The following is a 13,060-nucleotide window of genomic DNA, read 5'->3' as shown; positions in this document are numbered from 1 at the left end:
GCAGAACAGATGCTGTTGGGCTATTTTACTTAGCAACATGGACAAGTAAGGTTATTTAGTCCATGTCCCAGGGCACTTCCTTCCTACAGAAGGCAAATGTAATTTAAAAATAGAAATAGGAGCTCCCATTCTGGCTTGGTTGCTAGTATATTCTACAGCATGACTGGTTATGGTCAGTGAAAGCAATATTTGTGGATATGTGAAAATATTTGCCAAAATAAATTTCTTGTAACAATGTTCACAAGCATACAACTATAAATGGATCACAAGATCAGATAGATTCATGTAAAAAGGGAAGTCTACCTATTTGTTGTCAAAAGAGGGAGAAAGAACAAGATTGAAAGTTAGGGAGTTACAGAGAGCAATGAATTGAGTGTAATTCCCCTTGCCTGCTAATTAAAAGAAGTGCTCCTCTGGGGTCACACATGAAACTTTGAATTTCCTCTTCCCCTGACTGGGATTTCCCTTCTGGAACACTACCTTATTTGTCCCTGGGACAATTCACATGGGCCCACAGAGCTGGCCTCCTGCTGGCTGAACTTAAAGGCCGGGCAGTGCTTCTAGCTGATTTCCCATCTGTTAGAGCCGGAAAGTCATTGAGCAGCATTTTTATGAAGCCCAGTCATGAACATCAGCAGAACCTGAGTGCTATTGACCAGACAGGCAGGCGGTTGGTTTCATTATGTTGATGCTTGGGAGTTAAAATCAAGATCAACGTGTGATACACAGATAGAACACTGGAAGTCCTTTTTTTTAAAAAAATAAGAATAATGGTGTTATAAAACATAAATTATTTACAATACAAATATCACAAAATATGATTCTGTTTAGCTGCGCTTAATGAAGCTATACAGAAACCTTGAAGAACCTTGAGAAATTAAATGAAAAATAATTTGGTGATACAGAACATGAGTATTGCTGAAAAATAAAGACATTTTTTGTCAAAGCTTTTGGTCTTGCATTCATCAGGACAATTCACAAGAAAATACCACTGTCAGAGGAAACAACATATTTATACTTTATGAGAAGAAAGTGTTGATTGGTTGGCAAGTGGAGTCTGATTGGCAGAGGCATGCCATGGAGAATGCAACAGTTGATGGTTATTGACAGTTAACTACCAAATATTGTTTGAAATTTCAACCAGGCAGCTTGACTCTGATTGACCCAATGAATGGCTGTCACTTATTTTGTTTAACCACTTGCTAACCAATGTCAATTAAACTTGTATAAATATGTTGTTTCCTCTACCATTGGTATTTTCTTGCAAATTGTCCTGATGAGTGCAAAACAAAAGGTTTTGACAAAAAATATTTATATTTTCAGCAATAAAAAATTTTTGTTGACTTCCACATGGAAACATAGGCGGTTTCCATCTTTTGGGAGTTTATAGTCAATACCACATAAAGATATGTAGTTGAATTTGAATTTGAATAAATGATCATTTGTTAGGAAACAATGTCTTCATAATTACTCTGATATCTTACTCAACATACCATAGATAAGGATAGATCAATGTATGACAGTTTCAGCAAATTTGGAATTAGCTTTTTCAATTTAATTTTAAAACTAATTCAGTCTAAACTTGTATGCAGGGTAGGAACAGAACGCAAGAACAACCCATCAAGCCTCTTCTGCCTTCCAATTTGATAATTATCTTAACTCAATTTACCTGCTTTGACTCCATAACCCCTAATGCCCCTATCTAACAAAAATAACTCAATCTCAGTTTTGAAATTTTCAATTGACCTAGCCTCAACAGATCTTTGGGGAGAGTTCCAGATTTCCATGACTTTTCATGTGAAGAAGTACCTCCTGGCATCAGCCCCAAGAGAGTGTGATGGAGGCAGTGAAGGAGTGCTATGTGAAGGTTTCTTGTAGGCTATATCTTCCTTACTAGTTGAATAAACTGTGCATCCCATTGTTCCCTATTTGCTCTCTGTTTATCCAATTGAATTGCTTATAGCAATTTAAAAAATAGGGAGACTATAACAAAGAATCAGTACTTCTGAACAGCTGTCTTATGTAAACAAGGTCAATCAACCTAACATGGTGCATCTTGTTACTGCCTTCTGACGTTCTTTATAGAATATTCAAGCTATATTCAAAGCGGCACAGTTATCATTCAGGTGCAATCAATGGTTACTGCTTTGTTCAAGTAAAACAGTTCCCCTTTTTGTTTGTTGGCCCATTTCTGGCATTAGATTTACAAATGCATTGGAGAACTGGAACCTTTACAATTGTACAGACCATATGTCGATAATACAAATGTATTTTTACTAGCTGGGATTTGCAGTGTTTTCCAGAGGGTAGTTTTCTTTAACTTAGATGTGATAGGGATTTTTAAAATTCATTTTTGGGATATGAGCATTTTTGGCAAGGTCGGCATTTATTACACCTTCCCTAATTGGCCTTGAGAAGGTGGTTGTGACCTACAATTAGGGATAGGCAATAAGTGCTGGCCTTGCCAGTGTTGCTCAGATTCCAAGAACAATTTTTTAAAAAACTTCTGCAGATAGCAGTGAAATGAAAAAAAAACACCTCAATTTAAATTTGTGCGCTTTGTCACATTGCACTCTGAAGGACTGCTGTCCTCAGTGGTACAGTGGAGATCTTTTACTGCCACTTTTGCTTTAGCCAGAATACATTAAAAAATATATTCATCAGTATATTCGACATGACAAGGTTTTACATGAATTTGACATATTTTTTCAAAATAGAATCAACTAAACCACTATATAATATAAGCACTAAAATAAAATGGCATTCTAGAGTTTTGCGGTTTTGTTTGTGTTACCCATTTAAAGAATGTAGACAGTGCTCACATCTGATGTTGACATGTGGGAGAATTGAATAGTGTAACAGGCTTGGATTAGGATGCCTAAACACTATGAACTGAACTGTACTTTTGAGGTAGTCTTGCTGTTTCAATTGTTTGGTCTACATGCAATGATTTTTCCTTTCCTGTAGTTGTTTGGTTTTTACATGAGTTTTGTGGGGTCTTCAAGCGATGGCTGAATGTGATTATCTTTAAATAACTCAGTTCAAACCATTTTCACATTGCTAATGGAAGACCTGAAGTGCCAAAAATTAATAAAAAATTGTCTGTGCATTAAACTTGTGTGTAAAAAGTGATATCAGCTGAAAATTTAAAATAAAATTGCATGTAGCAGATCAAAAGTTAAAGCGAATAGGTAAAATTGGAGAAAAGTGGCAAAGAGATGGTAATAAGCAGCTCCACTGTATTACTGTACTTGACCTTTTGCTGCCTGCTTTTTCATTGGTTACTATGGTTGTGTTTTCTTTTATTCTGGGTAGATATAAATTTTGGAAAATGTTTCTGGAGAATTATTCACAAACCCATGTACATACTAATTCAGTGTAAATATTGCCCACCAATATACCCATATAAGATATATTTCATTAATAGTTAATAAACTAGAAGCAAGTATTTTAAAATATGATGTTTCTTGAAATCTTGGCTGGACATCATTAATATTAGTGTGTATGATACAGTAGTTACGTGAATCATACGTTACTAAGATGAATATGATACTACCTTATTGCTGGGAATACTCAGCTGTTCTGGGAGCACCAGTGGAGAGAGAAACAGAGTTAATGGCCTGGGTTTTACCAAATGAGTGGAAGTCCCATCACTGGGGCCATATGTGTGTTGTGCAACTGCATGGGCAGGTAGCGGGACTTGCTCAGTGACCGGCCTATCTGTAGCCAATTAACCTCCAGCAGGCAGGGGTCAGGCCAATAATAGATGGCTGACAGGAGTATGCTGGCAGATTGATGGAAGGTACTATTTTTAAAAACCAGTCTGCAGCCTTTATATAAGCTGCACACTACTTGGGCTATGGAAGGGGTGCAAAACAAGGGAGACGGTGGAGGAATGGCTGGAGTCTGAGAAAGGGTGGCTCTATAATTCAGTGATACCTCTCTGGAAGTGCTCCTGCAAAAGGTGAGAGAACAGTGAAAGATGCTATCCCCAATGGACGGGAGGAGGAGGCCAGCAAGTCTCACAATGAAGACATAGCTGGAAGTGGCTGAGGGAGTGATCAGCCATTTGGTTGCACGAGCATGGGTACAGTATTAGACTAAATTCAATAACTTTGTGAGATCTGACAAAGTGAATGGCATTCATGATTGCAAGATTGCAGTCCTGCATGTATTAACCTGTGCAGCCGACATGATCAGAGACCAGCATCCACAGTGAGAGGCAGAGTTGCCTCACACCGGAGTCCCAAGGTCAGAGATGATTTCGGCATTGACAAGGCTGAATGGCCACTTGCAGCAACCATCTGAGTGGTGTGATGTTGGACATGGAATGTGACGCAGATTAACAAACCCAGTTTGGATGTGAGATTAGAGTGACACTGTGCCTGTCTGTCATTACAGGAGAAGCACACTCAATGCTTAGAGAGCAGAGGTCAACGAGAGGTGGTGTGCCCTTCATTGCTGTTGTGACACTGATGGAGGAGGACGTGATGGTGATAGGGTGGGTTGCTGCAGGGAAGCCTGTCACTGAATGTGAGGAGGGTATGGAGTCCATGGATATTGAGTAAAGCAATGGATGCGGGCATGAAACCTTCTGACAAGCCTTGATGAATACAGGAAGCTCCAGATCAAAGACAGGAAGCAAGGATTGGTTGAAAGCGAAACTTGTTACCATCATTCCTTGAACATGTTGTTGGCTCCCAAATCCATTTTGATCTTTCCCAGAAATCCATTTTTGCATCCCGCCAATTGGGTTTTCGCCCCTGCCACAGTACTGAAACAGCTTTTATCAAAGTCACAAATGACATCCTATGTGACTGTGACAAATGTAAACTTTACCTCCAAGCCCATCTCATGCGCATGAAAGAGCGCTTCAATCACCCTGAGGCAGCTCCGTGCCTCAGAGAGATTGAAGCAGTTTGTAAAAACATTTTTATAGAAATTAAAAATTTAATGAGATATGACCCCTCATGTGTCTGTGTCAGATGAGATGGGACATGTTTTTATTTTTCTTATAACATTCTTATTTAAGTAGTAAAAGCTTTAGGAAACCTCACCCCATTCGTGGACGAGGGTTCCAAAAAAACGTGAAGGCCGCTTGGCCTTTTCGCCTGCCCGCCAACCTTAAGGTTGGACGGGCAGCATTAACAATTAAATTAATTAATTTGTTAATAGCCTTAATTGGCCTATCAGTTACCAGCGAGCGCACAGCCAACTCCGTCGTGCGCCCGCTGAACAAAGCATCGGGAGACAGCGCAATGAAGTTGGGACACATGCCCGATGTCATGGCGCGTCATTTTACGCGCTGGTGTGTCGGGCCCGCCCCCACATGCTGACTGAAAAATCCTGGCCTAAGTCATAAGACTGCTTAACCAACATCCAATACTGCATGAGCAGAAATTTCCTCCAATTAAATATTGGGAAGACTGAAGTCATTGTTTTTGCTCCCCCTCCAAACTCATTTCCCTAGCTATTGACTCCATCCCTCTCCCTGGCAACAGTCTGAGAATAAGCCAGTCTGTTTGCAACCTTGGTGTCCCAAGTTGAGCTTCTGACCATACACTCTTGGCACCATTACGTGCATCTATTTCCACCTCTGTAAACTTGCCGGACTTCAGCCCTGCCTCAGCTCATCTGCTGCTAGAACCCTCATTCATGCCTTAAATACCTCTAGACTCAAGTATTCCAACAGACTCCTGGCTAATCTCCCACATTCTACCCTCCTTAAACCTGAGGGCATCCAAAACTCAGCTGCCGAGTCTTAATTCACACAAAGTCCTGTTACCTTATCAACCCTGTGCTCGCTAAACCACATTTGGCTCCCGGTCAATCAACGTCTTTATTTTAAAATTCTTATCCCTATTTTCAATCCCTCCATGGCCTTTCCCTTCCCTATCTCTGTAATCTTCTCCAGCCCACAACCCTTTGAGATATCTATGCTTCACTTATTTTGGCCTCTTGTGCATTCTCACCACTCCATTTTTGGTGACTGTGCTTTCAGGTGACCAGGTCCAAGTTCTGGAATTCTCTTCCTATACCTCACCTCCTCTCTACCTCACTTTCCTTCTTTAGGACACTCCTTAAAACCTACTTCTTTGACCAAGCTTTAGGTCATATGACAAATATCCCCTTACATAGTTCGGTAACATATATGAAGCACCTTGGGATGTTTTATTACAGTAAGGGTGCTATATAAATATAAATTGTTTTTGTTGTTGGTATCATTCACGTCTCTCCTGCTGGTCCAGTTGTGGATGAGGGACCAATGATGGCTCCATGACCATAAGAGACATCAAGGATGTTTATGCTATCTGGGGAAACATCAATCTAGTCCACCCTCCACCAGTGCAGATTCTCCCACACTGGTGGGTATTGAAGCCTGTTTAGAAATGGTGGCACCAGATGGTGACAATTACATAGACGTATACAGGCAGGTAACAGAGGCAGTGACAGCTAAGGCCACTGCCCATCGAAGGACTGAGGAAAGGCCCAGTGATGCTCAAATTCACACAGAAGCTGGATTAGCAGCGTGAAACATGTGGACACTTGCCTAAGTTCCCAGAGGCTCTTCACACCCATGTTCATACGATGGAGGAATCCATGACATGAGTGGCACCATGTCTCTGCCTTGAGTGCATGGCTTCCTCCATTAAGAGAATAGCGACCGTCATAGTGAGCCACATGTGGCATTCCGCATAGTGGGTGCAGGAGGTAGATGTTTACCTCCATTCTATGGCCTCATCCATGAGCTGTATTAAGCAATGGATAGACAAAATGGCCCAAGGTGACTAGGCGCATAGACAGGTGTTCAATCACATATATAAAGGACTCAAATTCAGAAGTGGAATTCAAACCACTCCTCTGGAGCACATTGTGTCCTGAATACAGCACTTCAGACCACTCAGCCATTTCCATTGGCCACGTGGTCTCAAAGCGCCTCCATTTCATTCTGCTCAGAGGAGGAAGAACAACGCTTGATGTGATCATCCATTTCCAATGCAACACTCCTCTGGTGCGCCAGGTTGTACAAAGCACAACATACCACCACAATACATGAGAGACTCCAGTGCTCCCCCAGATCCAACACTGAGATTGATGATATATATGCTGAGTGGACTGTCGAACCAATTTGTAAGATCTGTCTTAGTTGAATCTGCCTTAATGTGTTATTTATAGTTTATAATTGAGTGTAATTTGCTTGTTAATTCATGTTTCAACTTATGTTGAATCTGAGTTTGAGAATTTAGGTGGTTATGCAAGATAATATTTGGTGTTTGCTTTGTTTGACTCTTGTATAGTGAAAATTATTTTATTTTAAACAGTAGAAACTTATGGCTTCATTCTTTCAGGAATTAACAGGATCTCGGATTTCTTTTTTTAAAAAAATGGTTGAGAGCGCAACAATTTTCTGATCAGTTGCAATGGAAAAGGAGGAACTGAGAGAACGGAATACAGTCCTTAAAGGAAGTATCATGTGAGGAAGTGTGGTTAACGTAGCTGTGAGAGTCAGTGGGCTTACAATGAATATTGGTTGATAGCCTAACCCCAGAAACGAAAACAGAAAAGTCAATTCATAGCTAAAATAAAAGCAAAATGCTGCAGATGCTGAAAATCTGAAATAGAAACAGAAAGTGCTGGAAATACTCAGCAGGTCTGGCAGATTCAATGGAGAGAGGAACATGGTTAACCCAAGGGTGGAATATTTCTCTTCTCCAGCACTTTCCGTTTTAAGTCAATTTGTAGCATTAGCAAGACATGGGGGTGAATTTTACATTTGGAAATTGGGTGTGCTGCTCCCCTGCTTTTATGTAAAATCACGTGTGTTGATGTTGGGTCATACGAACATATAAGTTAGGAGCAGAAGTAGGCCATTCTGCTCCTCAAGCCTGCTCCGCCATTCAATAAGATCATGGCTAATCTGACTGTGGCCTCAACTCCACTTTCCCACCTACCCCAGATATCCTTTGACCCCATTGTTTGTCAAGAATCTACCTACCTCTGCCTTAAAAATATTCAATGACCCTGTCTCCACCATTTTCTGGGGAACAGAGTTCCGCAGACTCACAACCTTCTTAGAGAAAAAAAAAACTCCTCATCTATCTTAAATGGGAGACTGCTTATTTTTAAACTGTGTCCCTTAGTTCTAGTCTCTCTCACAAAATGAAAAAATTCTTTCAAAGGGTGAATACCCTTTCAGGTCCCCTCAGGATCTTATATGTTTCAATAAGATCACCTCTCAATCTTCTAAACTCCAATGGATCCAGGCCCAGCCTGTCCAACCTTCCCTCATAAGATAACTCCCCCATCCCAGGTATCAGCCTAGTGAACCTTCTCTGAAATGCTTCTAATGTATTTATATCCTTTCTTAAATAAGAAGATCAAAACTGTACATAGTACTCCAGGTATGGTCTTACCAACACACTGTACAACTGTAGCAAAACATCCTTACATTTATATTCCATTGCATTAAATGCCAACATTGCATTTGCCTTCCCAATCACTTGCTGTACCTGCACACGAACAGGACATCATCATGCCAGTTAAAAGCAAAATGCTGTGGATGCCGGAAATATGAAATTAAAAACAGAAAATGTTGGAAAAACTCAGCAGGTCTGACAGCATCCATGGAGAGAGAAACAGAGCCAATGCTCCGAGCTAGCACAACTCTGAAGTGCCATGTTGGCTCGGAGCATTGGCTCTGTTTCTCTCTCCATGGATGCTGTCAGACCTGCTGAGTTTTTCCAGCATTTTCTGTTTTTATTATCATCATGCCGGTCTCCAATAATACAGAAGCCGGCTGGGCCCTGAGATATTAAAAATATTCTGCATTTTTATTCTTACAACCATGCCAGCCAGCAGTAGAAGTCGGTGCATAGGAGTCTTTGGATGCCAGAGAGACACGTGAAACTCTAATAGTGCGAAGGATTACCTAGTAATGTGCTATTTGCCCTACAAGATCATCTTTGCCATACTCACCTCTTCCTCGTGTCACTCAAGCATCAATACCAGGCCTGCCTGTGCATGGTCCAATGGTGAGAAACCAAATGAGGCTGATCAGAGGGGCCCACATTAGCACAAACTCCACTGAGAGAATTTAGTCAATCCAAATCCAGACTACCACACATGCAACACTACTAAAGCCGGAGAAACAAATACAAAAACAACAATTTAATACAAAATTAACACAACATTTTTCATAACAAACAGAACTACACATTCACCTTTGTGAACCCATGTGTGACTAATGTGGTGTTTTCTTAAATCTTCTCTGGATGCTACAGCATGGTGTTCCTCCATCACTGCCAGCTGTGCTGGAGACAGGCTGCTGATGCTCCTTTGCCTGGGATGACTTTGGCAGGCATCCTCAGGTCACCTGAGGCCATCAGGGCCCTGGTGTAATGGGCCCTCCTGTGCAGTGGCAGGAGTCTCATCTGTCACTGTGGCACTCTGGAGCAATGGAAGAGGGGTGGAGGCAAGGCTGTCCCCATCAGAAGTGCCCTGAGAGGTGTCCCCCAATACTAACAGCAGCTGCTCATCCACCACTGCTCATTTGGCCATCTCTGCTTTCCTGAGAGGGATCAGGACCTGGATGGGACTCCAACTCATTGTCCCCCTCTCACATTGGATCTGCGCACCAGAGATCAGATACAAAGTGTTTGAATGCAGGTCAAAACGCATACCCAGTATCCTATCAGTGAGCTGCTGGCTCTGGCCCTCCATGACAATCACCAGCCTGTTAATGGGGGATGCCGCGTGTTCTGAAGAGAAAGTGATTGCAGTGCTCAAGGACAGGGTAGACTCCTCCACTATCAGTGTCAGTGCATGCGCAGTCCTTCTGGTATTTCTGCCACACCTTCACAAACCTCGCACCCAGCATCTGCCACCTGATGGACGACCCCAGAGGTTCATCATCCCACTGGGGCTCAACATCTAGGTCATTTCCAGCACACCTCCAAGGGTTAGAGGCCTGCACTATCTCAGTGTCTGACAGCTGGTCTTGCAATTGTGATATGCTCACACCAGTGTGTGGATCCCTTACAGCTGAGTTGCACATTCCCACAAGGTGCTGGTATCTGCACTGGTGCTAGGTGCTGAGCAAGGATGTGATGATGCATTCTCGGAGATTCCCTCCTCCTAGGTTAACACTGGTCTGCCCTCAGGGCTAGTGGTTGGAGCTGTATAACCTGTGGACACACACACGGGCACACACAAAATTGAGACACACATTCCTCCCCAAATGCAGCAAGCCTCCAAAGTCATAACCATCAATGCTCCTACCTGTCACATTCCCCAGTTTCCCCATCCCCCATCCCGCCGCCCTCCCCCCACTTCAGTACTATGTTTACAGGAGAAATATTTGTGCCCTTTGAATCCCACCACACCTAGAACTATCCTGCAATCTCACCATGTGCATTGGTTTGATGCCAACTCCAGCACCTCCTCTTTTGCAAGGTTAAAATTTCAAGATTAGGCACTTCTCCAGTCCTTGACCTCTCACAGGCATCATGTGCCTTCTCCTGCAGAGAAAATGGGGCACTGTAATGAATCTTCTGTGGAAACATCATGGCTGGGATTTTCCAGCTCTGGCGCGGGTGGGACCAGCCACGGGCGAGGGGGTGCCCCAGCCAGAAGTCCATTGACTTGCAGTTGAACCAGAAGATCCAGGCGGCGGGTGGGTGTGGAAAATCCCACCTCATGCTTTCATTTATGTGCTCAACATGTCCCTTGTTGGCACCCAACACTTCTCAATGACCTTGCTAACTAACAGGTCTTACATTTCAGAAGACCCCCGCCCCCACTCCAGAGTGCCCCAGTGTCATGTCTGCTTCATGCTGCTTGGTGCACTTGGCCAAGACACTAGGCAATCCCACACTTGACACCATCACATCCTTACACACTTCCATATAGGTCCATCTGAGAAATAGTTGCACACGCCCTTGCCGATCATAAGGCACTGCAACCAGGACCTTCGGATGACCCCATGTCTGATGACCTCCTCTACATCCTCTATCCAGGCTTTTATGGTCTGGCTGGGAGGTCTCTCCTTCACATCAACTGGCAGGTGGACCCCCTGCCAAACACACACAGCCTGGAGAAGGGCTCGCAGAGTCATCATCAAATCATAGCCCTTGGTCTGGGTCCTGTCATCTGCCCTTCCTCCATTATTTGTTGTAGATGTAAAGCTGGGGAAGGTGCTAGCTGGGCTTCCTCCTCTGTGGAGAGATAATCAGATTAGGTATTCAGAAGAGAAATGGGGCACGTGTGCTAAGATGTTCTTTCCTCCCTGGCAAGGGCCCTGAATGAAACACTGCTGGCACAATAGTCACCAAAATGGAAAAACATGTTCTTACCTCTCACTTCTCTAAGTTTCATTGTATTCAGGCTTCCGAACAATATTCTGTCCATGAAGTTCTTCTTCCACAATGGGACTTCTCCTGCACCTGCTGGGCCATGCCAGGGTGCCTTTAAATTGGTAGCCATGACTGACTTTTGGTTCATGGTCTGACCCCTCTCCTGCCGGATATCCCTCTCTAGACGCCCTAATGGGTGCACTACGCACCCTTCACTCACCTAGTTAGCCAGCTGCCCACCAGGCAGCCACTAACTGGCCACAACATGCTTTATTCAGAGTGTATAAAGAGCGGGGGTTGGAGTCAGTGGGCCACACACTTCCAGTGCAGCCTCCCACAAACCACCCAAAAACATAAAATTCACCCCTTGGTGTAAAATCCACACACATCAATTATAAACAGGGATTGAAGTTTATAATAGCCCACTGATCCACAATGCTAAACACATGCCTGGCTACTAATTTCAATTATTAGGAAATGTTATTGTCTGTTTGCTGTTTATTGTCTAGAGGCTATCACTCACACACTGTCTACTGTTTTGGTCTGATCTTATTTTTAAAAAACAAATCTGTTCTACTTGCACCTGATGTAGGGTCTTACCTACTTTAGAAATATAACAGCCTTGAAGGCAGGACAGAATTTGCTCATGTATAGGGGCTGATGATACAGTGCTTAGTGCTATTAACACTGACGCACATTGGACTCAGATGACTCATGCTATCAGGTCCTGAGGTCTGCTATGCAACTATTTCACAATATACAATGACTGAGGAAATAACTGCAATCGTTATGCATCAGAATCATTAATATTCTGTTAATGTGATGCTGGTGGTATAAAACAGATGGTTAGTTGAGTTTGTTGATTTTTTTTATATTTTAAAAATCCGGGTGAGGAAAATATTGCAAGAGTGGCTGAAGGGAACTATTAATTTTAACAATCCTCTAATTGCTCTGGATTTCAATTTCTTAGCTAATAAAGTATCCCACTTTGGGGCTTTGGAAAAAAAGTGAAGAGGGATAAAACCAGGCTGGCCAGTCAACCCAACATTGGTGATGGGGAAACTTTTGGAGTCAATAATCCGGGACAATGTTAATTAGCACTTGGAAAAGTATAGGCTAATAGTTGAAGGCCAGTGTGGATTTGTTAAAGTCAAATAGTGTTTGACTAACTTAACTGAGTTATTTGATGAATTAATGAAGAGGGTTAATGAGGGGAGTTGAGTATATGGACTTTCAAAAGGTGTCTGACAAAGTACCACATCATAGGTGTATCAGAAGAAATGAAGCCCATGGTATTAAAGGAATTGTGGAAGCATGGATAGAAAATTGGCTAAGGGTCAGAAAGCAGAGTGTAGTTGTTTTGGGTGGTTTGTGGGAGGCTGCCCTGGAAGTGCATGACCCACTGACTCCAACCCCCGCCTTTTATATAGTTGTGAAACAGGTGTCGATTATAGGACTACTGTTATTTTTGATATATATTAATGAGCTGGACTTGGATATAGCGGGCATAATTTCATAACCTGCAGAGTTCACAAAACTTGGAAATTAGTAAACAATGAGAAGAATAGTAATAGACTTCAGGAGGGCATAGACAGATTGGTGAAATGGGCAGACACATGGCAGATGAAATTTAATGCAGAGAAATGTGAAATGATACATTTTGTAGGAAGGGTGAGGAGGTACAATTTTAAAGGAAGAGAGAGCTGTGG

The sequence above is a fragment of the Cetorhinus maximus genome, chromosome 2 (assembly GCF_964194155.1).
Source record: "Cetorhinus maximus chromosome 2, sCetMax3.hap1.1, whole genome shotgun sequence".
Classification (NCBI taxonomy): Eukaryota; Metazoa; Chordata; class Chondrichthyes; order Lamniformes; family Cetorhinidae; genus Cetorhinus; species Cetorhinus maximus.
This window is presented reverse-complemented; position numbering follows the sequence as displayed.